The sequence below is a fragment of the Microtus oregoni genome, unplaced genomic scaffold, assembly GCF_018167655.1.
Source record: "Microtus oregoni isolate MIOR12 unplaced genomic scaffold, Mior012 000060F_ref0000265, whole genome shotgun sequence".
NCBI lineage: Eukaryota > Metazoa > Chordata > Mammalia > Rodentia > Cricetidae > Microtus > Microtus oregoni.
In genome coordinates this window covers 1746370-1758618 of record NW_024543870.1, presented here as the reverse complement: position 1 = coordinate 1758618, position 12249 = coordinate 1746370, and the positions used below count along the sequence as shown (strand labels likewise).

The window sequence follows — 12249 nt, the reverse complement described above, 5'->3', positions numbered from 1 at the left end:
AATGAACTTGGATATAATTGGAATGTCTAAAAAATAAAAAAAATACACAGATAATAGAGCAACTAAATGGAAATGTTCAATATTTAAAATTGTATTAAGAAAATAATATTGTGAAATGAGGAAGGGAAGATACACACTTAAATCTGATCGCATTTTAAATACACAGAGGTAGGAGTGGAGCACAGTGGTGGGGCATTGACTAGCATGTGGGAACCCTGAGCTTTGTTCCGATTGCCCCATTCTTGCAAAATACATATGGACATGCATGCATGCATAGATACATACATACATACATACATACAGGGATTGAAGGAAAAGGTTGAAAGGACATTTTAAGATATTAACAGATTTCTTAAATGAATACTAATGAATTGCTTTGAAAATTGTTTATATTTTCTAAACTTTTCTGTATATGCCTTTTTGCTTTGTTTTGTTTGTTTTTCTTGTTTTTTCAAGACAGGGTTTCTCTGTGTAGCCCTGGCTGTCCTGAAACTTGCTCTGTAGACCAGACTGGCCTCGAACTCTGACCCTTTTGCCTATGCCTGAGTGCTGGGGTTAAAGGTGAGTACCACCATTGTCAGGCATCTTTATGTGGCTTTTTAATAAGAAAAAACGCTATAAAAAAGTGAGAGGAGCAAACATTAACCCCAGAGAGTGTGATGTCTCTCTTCAACCATGTGTTTTCCTTATCTCAGATTATCATCATTGGATTGGTAGCTTCCCTCCCATTGTGTGTGCGAGGGTGTGTGCACTCCTGAGCATTTGGGCGTGGGCGTGGAGATCAGAGAACCTTGGCTGTGCTCCTCAGACACATGTGGACCATGCTGGCCAGGGTGTTTTTGTTTTGTTTTGTTTTAATGTGGATTCTGGGATTGATCTCAGGTCCTCATAACTGCAAGGTCAGCACTTCACTGACTGAGCGGTGGTTCTCAACCTTCATAATGCTGCAGCCCTCTAGTATAGTTCCTCATGCTGCAGTGACCCCAGCCAGAAAAGTGTTTCCATTGCTACTTCATAACTACAGTTTTGCCACTGTTATGAACCATAAAGTAAATATCTGATAGGCAGGATATCTGATTTGCGACTCCTGTGAAAGGGTCGGATGACACCGCCCCCACAAAGGAGTTGCAGCCCATGGGTTGGGAACCACTACCCGAGATGCTCCGTTCTCTTTAAAAGTCTTTTTAATTTGCCTATCATTGATTATTGTGTGAGTGTAGAGGTCAGAGGGCAGCTTGCAGAAATAGTTCTTTCCTTCTCTCATGTGCTCCCAGGGATCAAACTCGGGTCATCAATTTGATGGCAAATGCTTGCTAGCTCAACCTCCACTTAAAAGCTATGGGACAGGAGAGGTGGCTCGGTGGTTAAGAGCGCTTGCTCTTGCAGAGGACCTGGGTTTGGTTCCCAGCACCCACATTGTGAGGCTCGTAACTGCCTGCAACTCCAGATCCCGGACCTCCAAAGCTGTCTTCTGTTTCCACACTGTCCTCATGTGCACACACTCAGACTGACACACACACACACACACACACACACACACACACACACTAAAGGACTCATAAAATAACTCTTTAAAAAGATTTTAAAATAACAATGTGAACTAAAGGACAACAATTTGATTTCCTTCTGACACCTCGGTGAGGTTCTTCTCCAAGGAAGAGGAATCACAAATGCAGGTGTTGGGAGGACAGGAGCCCCTTAGGATCCTGAAGGGATCAAAGGAACATTTAGTGTTAGCTTAGGAGAGAGGGCAGAGGCCCAGCCTCAGGAGCACACAAGGGGCGTGAACTCTTCCTCCTCCCCATTACCTCTGACCTTTCCTTGGAGGGCTAGCAACTGAAGCTTTCGTTCCGTCACATTAGGAAGCAGACTTCTGTGGACTGGTCCGGCAGTATGCCGGCAAGTATGTTTGTCTCAAGTATAAGAACCGCCAAAGTGAGAATTCACACAGCCCGTACCTACACTCAAATAGAAATGACTGACAGAGACGGGAGTGCTGTGCCCTGCAGGCAGCGATCTGGGGAAGTAGGATTTCTCTGCGTAATCTAAGCTGAGAAGTGCAAAACTCTGAATTCAAATGTATCCTATGGACAGAATCTGAATTCAAGCAGACATCCCGCCTTCAGCTCAGGTGTGAATGCTGGCTCCTTGTAGGTGGAGATTCAGTTTAACCATCCTTGCATCGAAATCAGTAGGGGTCTGTGGTCAATGCTGTGCATTTGTTGAATGCAGACTGTGTGTAGGCCCCCTCACAGCATTGCTCCCTAATTTATGGGATAGTTAGGGACATGGGGGGGGAGGGCAGATGAAAACATCATGTCATGGGACACGCAGCACTTCTGTGTCTACAAACCAACAACACCGTGTGCTTAGAGAAAGCAGAGGAAGCGAATGCACGGTCAGGACCGGGGGGGGGGGGGGGGGGGGGGGGGAAGCAGGGTGGCCAGGGCGTCAAGGTTGCAGCGGCTTATCTGGAAAGAGGAAGCTATGGGCACTCTGAGAAGCCGCGATCTGGCACTGGGTCTTGTGGACAGAGGGAGGAGCGATGCTGGCTTACTGTCACTCTTGGCTTTGGCCATAACACCCAGACAACCATATGTGCCTGACCAGGATATAAGTGACGCTCAGAAACCAAGAGGAGGGCCTGGATTGAGTTGTATTTGTTGTTGCGTTTTATTCTGGGTTGTCTGTTTGCTTGTTTTATTGCGTGGTGATGGAGAGGAGAGAAGGCATTTAAATTGTTTTTTTTTTTTCTTCTGTATGCTGTTCATCTCTCTTCCTGGAGATAGCCCACAAAATATTAGCCATGTGGTTTTTATACCGCTTGGTAGTTTGTTGTCCTCACAGCAGTCAATATTTAAATGTAGCCATGGAGCTCCTTTGTACACAACTGGTCATCCTGTAGGAATGGCCCCGAACGGATTAAATGGCCCAAGGCTTGGGTTGGACAGCTTCTGTGGTGCAGGAGAAGGAGTCATTTGGTCATTCGTGGGGTGGAGGACCCTGCGCAAAACAGTGGAGTCAGTCACCCTGGTTGCATCTTTTCTGACCTTTGCATTCACGCGTGGAAGCAAGAAGCGTTTTCTGGTGTCGTTTTGGTAGCCTGTCGGATACTGACCCCATGGCAGAGAAACTGGGAGGATTTTTTTCAAGTTTTCCTGGTCAGTCATTTGGAGAATTCAGAGCAGCCAGAGGGGAAGGGAGGTTCTTGGAGGGAATCTGGGGTCATCTGGGTAGAACAAGCTCTGTTTGGCAGGCCACTGAGAAAAGCAAAATGTGCTTCAGAAGCAGGCGGAGAGAGACACAAGGACCCTGTGACACACGGGGGCAGAGTGTGAAATCTCCCCTCTGCAGTGAACAGCTGCGTGGTTGCCAGCTGCTTCGCTTCCACAGCGGTGTGAGTAGAGGCACCAAACCGTTCCACCAGAAACAGCGGCTCTCATGCCCGCCTCACCCGGTGCCCACCCTTACCAGACAGGGTTTCTCTGTGTAACAACTTTGGCTGTCCTAGAACTCACTCACTCCGTAGACCAGGCTGGCCTCGAACTCACAGAGATCCCCCTGCTTCTTCCTCCCGAGTACTGGGATTAAAGGTGTGCGCCACCACTGCCCGGCTCCTCAATCTTTTTGTTTGTTTGTTTAAGTTTTTCGACACAGGGTTCTTTGTGTAGCTTTGGAGCCTGTCCTGGAACTAGCTCTTGTAGACCAGGCTGGCCTCAAATCAATCTTTTTTTTTTTTTAAAGAATAGATTCCTAAAAAAAATAATAAATAAATAAATAAAATCCTGCTATTTATTTGGGAATAGCAGAATGCTGCATGGAGATTTCAAGTATGACAGTAAATTGGGTGGGTTCAAAGGGCTTGGGGTAAAGGGGAGCCTTCAGAGGCACAATGCGGATCAACATCAGCCATTTTGAGACAATATTCTGGTCACCGTGTTTGATAGCAAGAGTGGCTTCAGTCAAGGTGACAGTGGCTGTGGGAGGTACTTTTTCCACAAGGTCGCTGTGACCACTGTGTGTGCTGCTGTTCTGACCGATGCGTGTGTGACGACCTCTCTCAGGCGACTGTTTTCAGAACTTCCTTTATAACATCCTGACTTTATTTGCTTTTTATTTTATTTTATTTATCTTTGGCCATTGGAGCTGACACAATGATTCCTTTTTTATTCTGACAACTTTTCCATTTCTTTCGCAATTGGAGCACTGATGAATTATTTCGATTTCTGGGAAGTCAATCCATGAGGACAACCGTGTTCGGGTGGATGTTTCTGGACTTCTGGCAGTTCAGCTTCTGGGTTTTCAACTCTGTGGTGGTGCAGAAGCATCCTGCATTAGTATCACCTGTGCATTGACTGCTGGTCCCCTGGGTGTGACGCTGAACAGCGGCCCTGAGCCTCTGATGTCTCTGGGTGGCCAGGGGAAACAGGGACAGGCTTCAGCAGATGGAGTTACCACACCAGGATGCTTTGTGGGTTACATGTATTAGATGCACTTGCAGCTCTGTCGTTAAGTCTGTTTTCTAACTGATACATGAAACAGGAAAGCATACATAGTAGCGATGTGTTGATATCTCTATGTGCCATGTAATATTTGTCATGTTAAACATGCCTCTCCTCCTAAGCCAGGTGTGGTAACGCCTTTGATCCCAGCACTCAGGAGGCAGAGGCAGAGGCAGGTGGATCTTTGAGTTCAAGGCCAACCTGATCCACAGAGTGAGTTCCAGGTCAGCAAGGCTACACAGAGAGACCCTGTCTCAAAAAACAAACAAACAACAACAACAACAACAAAAAGATACTCCCACCCCCCCAAAAAAATCTCTCCTCAAACATTATCATTTCCTTATGGGAAAAATCCCAAATCCTTCCTCTACTTTTTGAGACACACAGTATGTAGCTGTTATCTGAAGCCATACATTGTTGCTTTTACATAACTGTAACTTAGTATGTGCCTACAGAATTTTCACCTTCCAGTGAGTTTATGAGGAGGTAACCCTGTTGTAAAAAGAAACATCTGTAATTACTCTGCATTTTCAGATAAATTGAGTTCAGGGCCAAGATCAGATAATTCTAAGCAGTTTTTGGGTTTTTTTTTTTTTTTCATCTACATTAGTATCCACTAGACTCTTTGAAGGGGACAGTTCTGTGCTGAATGGGATGGTTTCATACGGTAAATCCCAGGAAGGCCACTCACTAGTGGACCCACAAAGGCCCCGTTTTTTTTCTTCACAGAGCAGCTGAGTGGGCCTCTCTTGGGCAGCATCATCCCCCAGGCCTGACCCGTGGGAAGTCAGAGGGCTCCAAGAGCATCTCGGGTCACTGAGCTCCTCCTGCAGAGTTTAGACAGCTGATGTCAGGCCCCAAGTACAGAGCTCCAGGGACGCTTTCTGTGTCCTTACGGCTCTGTCCTCCAAGAGCAGGCATGGAGTAACCCTGGGCTACAGAGGAGGCTGGAGAAGAACCCAGACAACCATTGTCTCCACTCCAGAAATAACAGTACAGGCCTTATTTGACCTCCAACCCATCAGCAGGCCAAATGTGTGTTTAGCCATATGCCAATAGCAGCTCCCAGTGTATGTGCAGAAAGTACACATGGCAGGATGTAGAAGGGGACTTTCCAACAGCTTCCCCCTTGGGCTGTAAGAAACCACTCTCTATGTTTTGTATGGGTTTTCCCCTGGAGACATTTGTTCTGGAAGTTGGTGGCCCAACTGGAAAATTTTCAGCTTAATGAAATTACTGAAAGCAAGATAGGGCTTTCAAAGGGCACATGCATGGTCTTTCCATATACAAAGAACATTTATTTTTCTTACAAAGAAATAAGGGTAACAATAGTCTAACCTGGAGCTAGGAATTCTCCAGTCTCTTTTCGTGTATTTTTCAAGTTCTGTGAGATGTGTCAGGTATTGTCCCAAGTAGCTGGAGAGACAGCCCTAGACAAGACAGAGCCTCTGCCCTCAGTGACAGCCACCGCTGCAGAGGGGAAAGCAGATCATGTCCAAATAATGCCTGCTCTGAGTGAAGTGGACAGCCAAGGGAGGGACGTCCTTAGGAGAGAACTCAGCAGGCTCGGAAGAGGGAGCACACAGTGACATGGCCGTGGAGGGGGCAGGAGAAGCAGGGCTGGCTGCAGAGGGCTGGAAGGGGAGGGTAACTCCCCACCCCACCTCATCCCACCCCACCCCCACAGCCTCAGATGAGAAGCAGGGGAGGATGGGTTCACAAGACATAGAGGGGAGGGGAGGGAGGGCCCCCGCAGCCTCACACATAGAAGGCACTTAGATTTCACTTGCTGTCAATGAAAGGGCCCTAAGGTTTTTGAGCCCATGGATTTCTTTGGAGTTTCCAAACTATAACTGTATACCATAACATCTCTGAAGCTGAGGATTCATCTTCAATACTGAGATTATTAAGGTTAAGACTCCAGGAAGGAAAAGACAAAGATTTTTGATGCTATTGGCTGCATGCCCAAGAATGCCCAGCCAATGCCCAGATTTTAAAAATGCCTCCTAACAAACACGATAAACTCTACATGGGGATTTATAGCTATAACCCAGAGTTTGGTCTAGGTGAGCTAAGACTGTCCCAGGAATGATGTGGATTGAGCGTGTGTTGAGGGTCGTCGGTAGAGAACAAGACCCTGAGATGCTGGACCCTACCTCTCAGGCCTGCGCCTTCTGTGTTAGTTGAACGTCTCCTTAGCCTCTCCCCTGCTTCTTCTTGCTTCTTGGGGTGTTTGTTTGTTCTCTTGTTTCTTAGCTGACCTATTAGCATTTTTATTTAAATTCTTTTATTGCCACTGTTACTGAAGACTCAGACCTAGGGGCTTTACTCCCTTCCTAGGAAGAGCTACCTAGATTCTCAACTATTATAGAGAAGAACTCAGTGTGCTATTTTATCCAAAGCCAAGAGATCGGCTTGAGACAGGTGAACTAACTTTTCCTTAACTCATCAGAGCAGGTTGCTAATCAATGGAGCAACCCCCTCCCCTACACACACACACACACGCGCACACACACACACACACACACACGCAAGCACGCACGCACGCACGCAAGCAGGCACACACACACGCACCACAGCCTCTAGTGGGTGAAGAAGGGAATGAGCCACAGGTCTTTTTCAAAACTTTTCGTTTGCTTGTTTTTCTTAACTTCGCTTTATGGAAACGTTTCAAATACTTGAGATTAGACAGACAGTGGCTGTCACAGAGCGATGGTGCATTCCTCTCTCGATTTTAAGAACCATCATCTCAGGACCACTTAGGTCTCATTAGAACCCAGATCCACTTAACCTCATTTCCTTATTACTTTGACACTAATCCAGACAAATAATGTGCTTCAGTGCAGCCAGCCCCAGCTCCATGCCATGGAAGACCTCTCACTGAATCTTGATTCAGAAGTAGTTCATCTCTGAGCTTGTCACTGCACCAGGGACCTCCAGAGCAGCAGTGAAGCAAGCTGGTGGTTACCCTTGGAGTCAAGGTAGAGCTCTCCCGACAGGAGCGGTGATCTCTCTCCAAGTCTGAACTCCTTACTCTAGTTATAAAGGGAGAGAGGATGCTGAATAGTGCGAGAGTAACGGGCAGGGCCTGGAGAGACCCTGTTAAGAGCACTGGCTGTCCCTTCCAGAGGACCTGGGTTCAGTTCCTAGCACCCACATGGCAGCTCACAACTGTATGTAACTCCAGTTCGAGGGACTCTGACACCCTCATACAGATATACATGCAGGCAAAACACTAATGCACATTTAAAAAAAAAAAAAAAGAGTAACAAATGGAAAGTTTACCCCAGACACAGTTTCCAAAAGACCGCCCCCCCCACACACACACAAGAGACAGCCCAGTTCTAAAGCTGCCAGATCCAACCAAACTCCTCACAGGATAATCAGCTTCTTGAATCCCAACATAAAGGTGAAAGCAGCTGTCCCCTTTCTGGGAGAAGTAACTGACTTTGCAAAGACAGCAAGGAATCAATTTCTAGTACATTCCAGACTTGATACAGTTTTGCCTCTGCCACTGCTTTATGGGAGTCAGATTAGTAGGGAGCATTGGGGTTTTCTACCTTGCAGGGCTCCAGATTTGATTCTCACCCACCGGGCTGCAGATCACAAGCAAAAGGCAGGGGGCTTTGTTTACAAAGCTCTGGTTTCCTCTGTCTACTAGTACCAGGGCTTCTCTTTTCTGTCTCGTCCTATATAGGTATCCCAACACTCTAAGTATTTTCTGTTAATTGTGTGCTACGATTGAACAAGTCAACCATAGATTAATAGCTATCATACTATCATCATAACTATCATACACTCCACACTCCAAAGATTCCCACCTTCCTATCCCAGGAGAGCCAGTACCAGCCTTTCCCTAACCTTAGACCATCTAATTGCAAATATAAGGGTCACATTCAGAACTCACAGCTAGCACCAGTCACTTACAGTGCCAAATCTGGCAAACTAGGCCAATGTGCAAGCACAGCTCACCCCTCAGAGAAGGGCATCGTACTTGCTTTTCGCCACCCCAGTTCCCTGTTGTGTTTAGCTTCTTATCCAGTGTGTCCAAAGAACAGATGCAGTAGGTCCCACCCCTGTACTCCGACAGGTGACTCTCACAGGTCATGCCCAGTCTCCTCCCGTCTCCTTGGGCAGATTACATAGTGGGCCATCAGTGAAAAGAAATCTGTCCAGCTAAGTGTGTGCAGAGTCTGGGCCGCTGGGCACCACTGTGCTGTCCATGTTGGTGCTTTCTATATAGGCAGTGGGGTGAGAATTGCCTCTGGACCGAGAAGAGGGGAGGAGGAGGAGGCTCCACAGAGCCAAACAAAAGAGCAAGGGATGTAGGGGGACCTGTAACTCCCAGGCTGCTAAGGCACAGCAGGCAAAGGGCTGTCTAGCAAGCCCTTGTTTTGAAAATAAAACAAAGAGGTTTGGCTACATTTTCACAACACAGTGAAAATTGCAAATTTTTCCTCAAGTTGCTTTAGGCCAGTTCATATCTACAGGGCATGGAATACTCAGAATATGGCTTTGTTTTTGTTTTTGTTTTTTCTCAGATCAGTTCCAAGTGATCAGCCCTTCATCTAACTCTGCTAATAACTATTTGGGCAAAGGATTACCCCTTATTTCTGTTCCTTTAAATCGGGAGACTTTCATAGTTAACATTTTGGGGAGAGCAGTATTAGGTATTGAACCCCGGGTCCTTTTGCAGGTCAGACCAATCTCCTCTGACTAAGCTGCATCCCTAAGTGGATTCCTCTTCAACAGATGCACATGTATAGCCTGGCAGTGTTTCTGGTATGTGAGAGGGTCATTCTGGCGTGGGGGGAGGCACTTTGGGATTGAGGGGATGCAGGATTCGAAATAGCCTTGCACTGACAGGGTGCACACACTACACTTGGGGGGTGGTTGTGGAAACACAACATGACAGACCCGAATTATTAAAAATGGAATGTTTTATGCCTGTCACTGTGGCAGTGGCTTCATAGATGTTGATTTGGGGTGACACGGGGTTGGTGGTTATAACTGTTTACTGCTTTTCTAAGATTGGCTAGACCTTCGCTGTTGTTTATTAGTTTTCTGTCTGGTGTTGGCTTTTCGTTTCTGTAAATGAATATCGAGAGTCCATAAACATGGAAGGCTCTGCGGAAAACACCCCCTTCACAGTGTTTCCCAAGCTGAGAGCTCATCTTAGGCGCTTGTTATTTATTGTTTCAGGAGGAACCGCGGCTACTAAGTTCTGTTTTAGTTTGCTTTCTGTTGTGATAAAAACACTGGCCAAAAATAGCTTGCGGGGAGAGGGTTTAGTTCAACTTACGGGTTATAGTGAGCTCATCATTAAGGGAAGCCAGGGCAGGAGCTCAAACAGGAACCTGGAGGCAGGAACTGAAGCAGAGATCATGGAGGAACACTGGTTACTGGCTGGCAGGCCTGCCTGCTCAGGGATGAAACTGCCTACATGCAATTGAGTGAGCTCTGCTACCTCGCGTAGCAGTTATGAAAATTCTGAAAGACGTGGCCATAGGCCGTTCTCATCAAGGTGGTTCTTCAATGAAGCTTCCCTCTTCTCAGGAGACTCTGGACTTATGTCAAGTTGACAGCTGAAGCTATCTGTGGCACACTTGGAAAAGAACGTGGTGTCATGGTGGAATTAACAAGATACTCGAACCCACTATTTATTGAGCACCTGCCAGGCCCTGGAAACTGTCTTAGATGCTGAGGAGAGAGCAGAAAACAAGACAAACAGGCTCTCACTGGAGCTTCAGTTGTGGTGAGGAAAGCTATACAGACAAATACAATATCAAGTGATGACGTACACTCTGCAAAGAAAAGGAGCAAGCTGGGTGGTGGCGGTGGCGCAAGTGGATGTCTGTAAGTTCGAGGCCAGCCTGGTTTACAAAGTGAGTTCCTGGTCAGCTAGAGTTACTACACAGAGAAACCCTCTTCTGGAGACAGAGAGAGGGAAAGCATGTAAGAGCGCACAGAGATGGGACCTGGGCATTTTTACTGACATCTGAACAATGAGAAGGACCCAGGAGAGGAAAGCCCATGTGAGGACTCTGAAGTACAAAGCCCCAAGATGCAAATGAACTTGGTACAGTTAAGGAACAGAAAGGGCTGGGGGGAGTGGTGGTAAATTAGCAAGAGGGTTTGAGCTGGGCTGTGAGCACACCTGAAATTCCAGCACTGTGTGGGTTGAGGACAGAGGCAAGATGACAGCAAATTCAGAGCCAACCTGACGACAACAGCTAGCAAAGGCTGATCTTGTGGACCTTGGTGGTCTGGCCTACAGCAAGGTGTCTGGAGTTTGTACATGAATGAGAAGCTGTTGGGGGCGGGGTTAAGCAGAGGAGTATTATCTGTTCACATCCTGTCTTATGTCATACACACCTCAAGTCTAGCCAGCGTAGACTGCATTTACAGATCCCGTTAAAGACGAAATAGACCCAAATGCTATCTGCGTACCTCTTCCCTGGAGTTCTTGGGAGCTCCCGCCTTCTTAGTGACGTGCTGCCTTCTGATTACACTTTCACTAATGAGTAGACTAGCCATGAAAAGTGTGCATGCAGAATAGACTCTCTCTCTCCCCCTCCCCCTGCCCCGTGTGTGTGTGTGTGTGTGTGTGTGTGTGTGTGTGTGTGTGTGTGTTGGGGGTACCGATATAGTGAACTTTCAAAATAACTCCGTAACTACGTGGACAAATCCTCTCGCCACCCATGTTCTTGTTTTAGACCCAGCTATAGTTAGACTTCCTCAAAGATTTCACTCAAGCATTTAAGCTTTGAGTTGATAGCGTTTTTTTTTTTTTCTTTTGCCCCAAGGGTTTTCAGATGAGGTGGATGCTGGCTGCAAGCCTCTGCCTCTTTCTGGCCTCATGCCTAATATCCCTGTTTGAACACTGCTTGCTTTAGGCGGAAAAGAGGTCCTGCATACCTTCAGACAGCTCCAGGCTAAGTAAAGGGACTTATTCATTGTCTCTTCGATGCCCACTTCGAGGAACTGTGTCCATGGCCTAACATCTTGGGCCGCTTATTTGATTCAGCTCAGATCTCAGGGAATCTGATTTTACTGCCTTTCAGACTTAGAGCTCACCTGCCCAGCACTCCTCAATATGGGGGTTTCTGGTGTTGAGGTGGAGCTATCCTAAGCCCCAGAGGAAATTTAACATTCCTGGTCCCACTGCATCCTACAGGCCTCTCTTCCCACCAGACTCCACCGAAACCACCCCTGTGGTTTTTGTTTTTTTATCAGACCCCCACCAGGGGATGGCAGGTCACTTGTGGTCTTCGGGCACACCTGAATCAGGACCCCATATGCAGGGTTCACAGTGACATTTCTGAAACATGCCACTGTTTTTCATCCTTTCGACTGAAGCTGCTTTCTCAGTCATGTGGTGTATGCTGCAGAAACATACGAGCTGCTCAGATGTGCCAAGAGAAATGTCTGAATATTTTATGCTACTCAGTACAGCACCCAATGACTGTGAATATCAAGCCATTCCCCCCTGGCCACCCACCTCAGAAGAAATCTAAATCCCTTATCTGCTCCCAGTTTCTGGGTCCTTTTGTGAGATATCTTCCTGAAGAGTTGATTGTTGCCCTGTGAGTAAGGAGAAGGGAAACAGAGCTTTGGGGGCCAGGAAGCTGTAGGTCAGCAGCTTGCCCGGCCTGTCTTTTATCCCGATTTAGACCCTAGTGGCATTTCTAAGCTTGCTGTGAAGCACCCAACCTGCACGCCTCACCTGCAGCCTGGCTTCCTCCCC

General features: G+C 47.0%; 1 protein-coding gene across 2 annotated transcripts in view; it reads left to right on the top strand.

Annotated features, from left to right (window-relative positions):
* Positions 1-12249, top strand: part of LOC121439324 (WAS/WASL-interacting protein family member 1) — a 98156-nt gene that overhangs the window by 60850 nt on the left and 25057 nt on the right. The window lies entirely within an intron of this gene.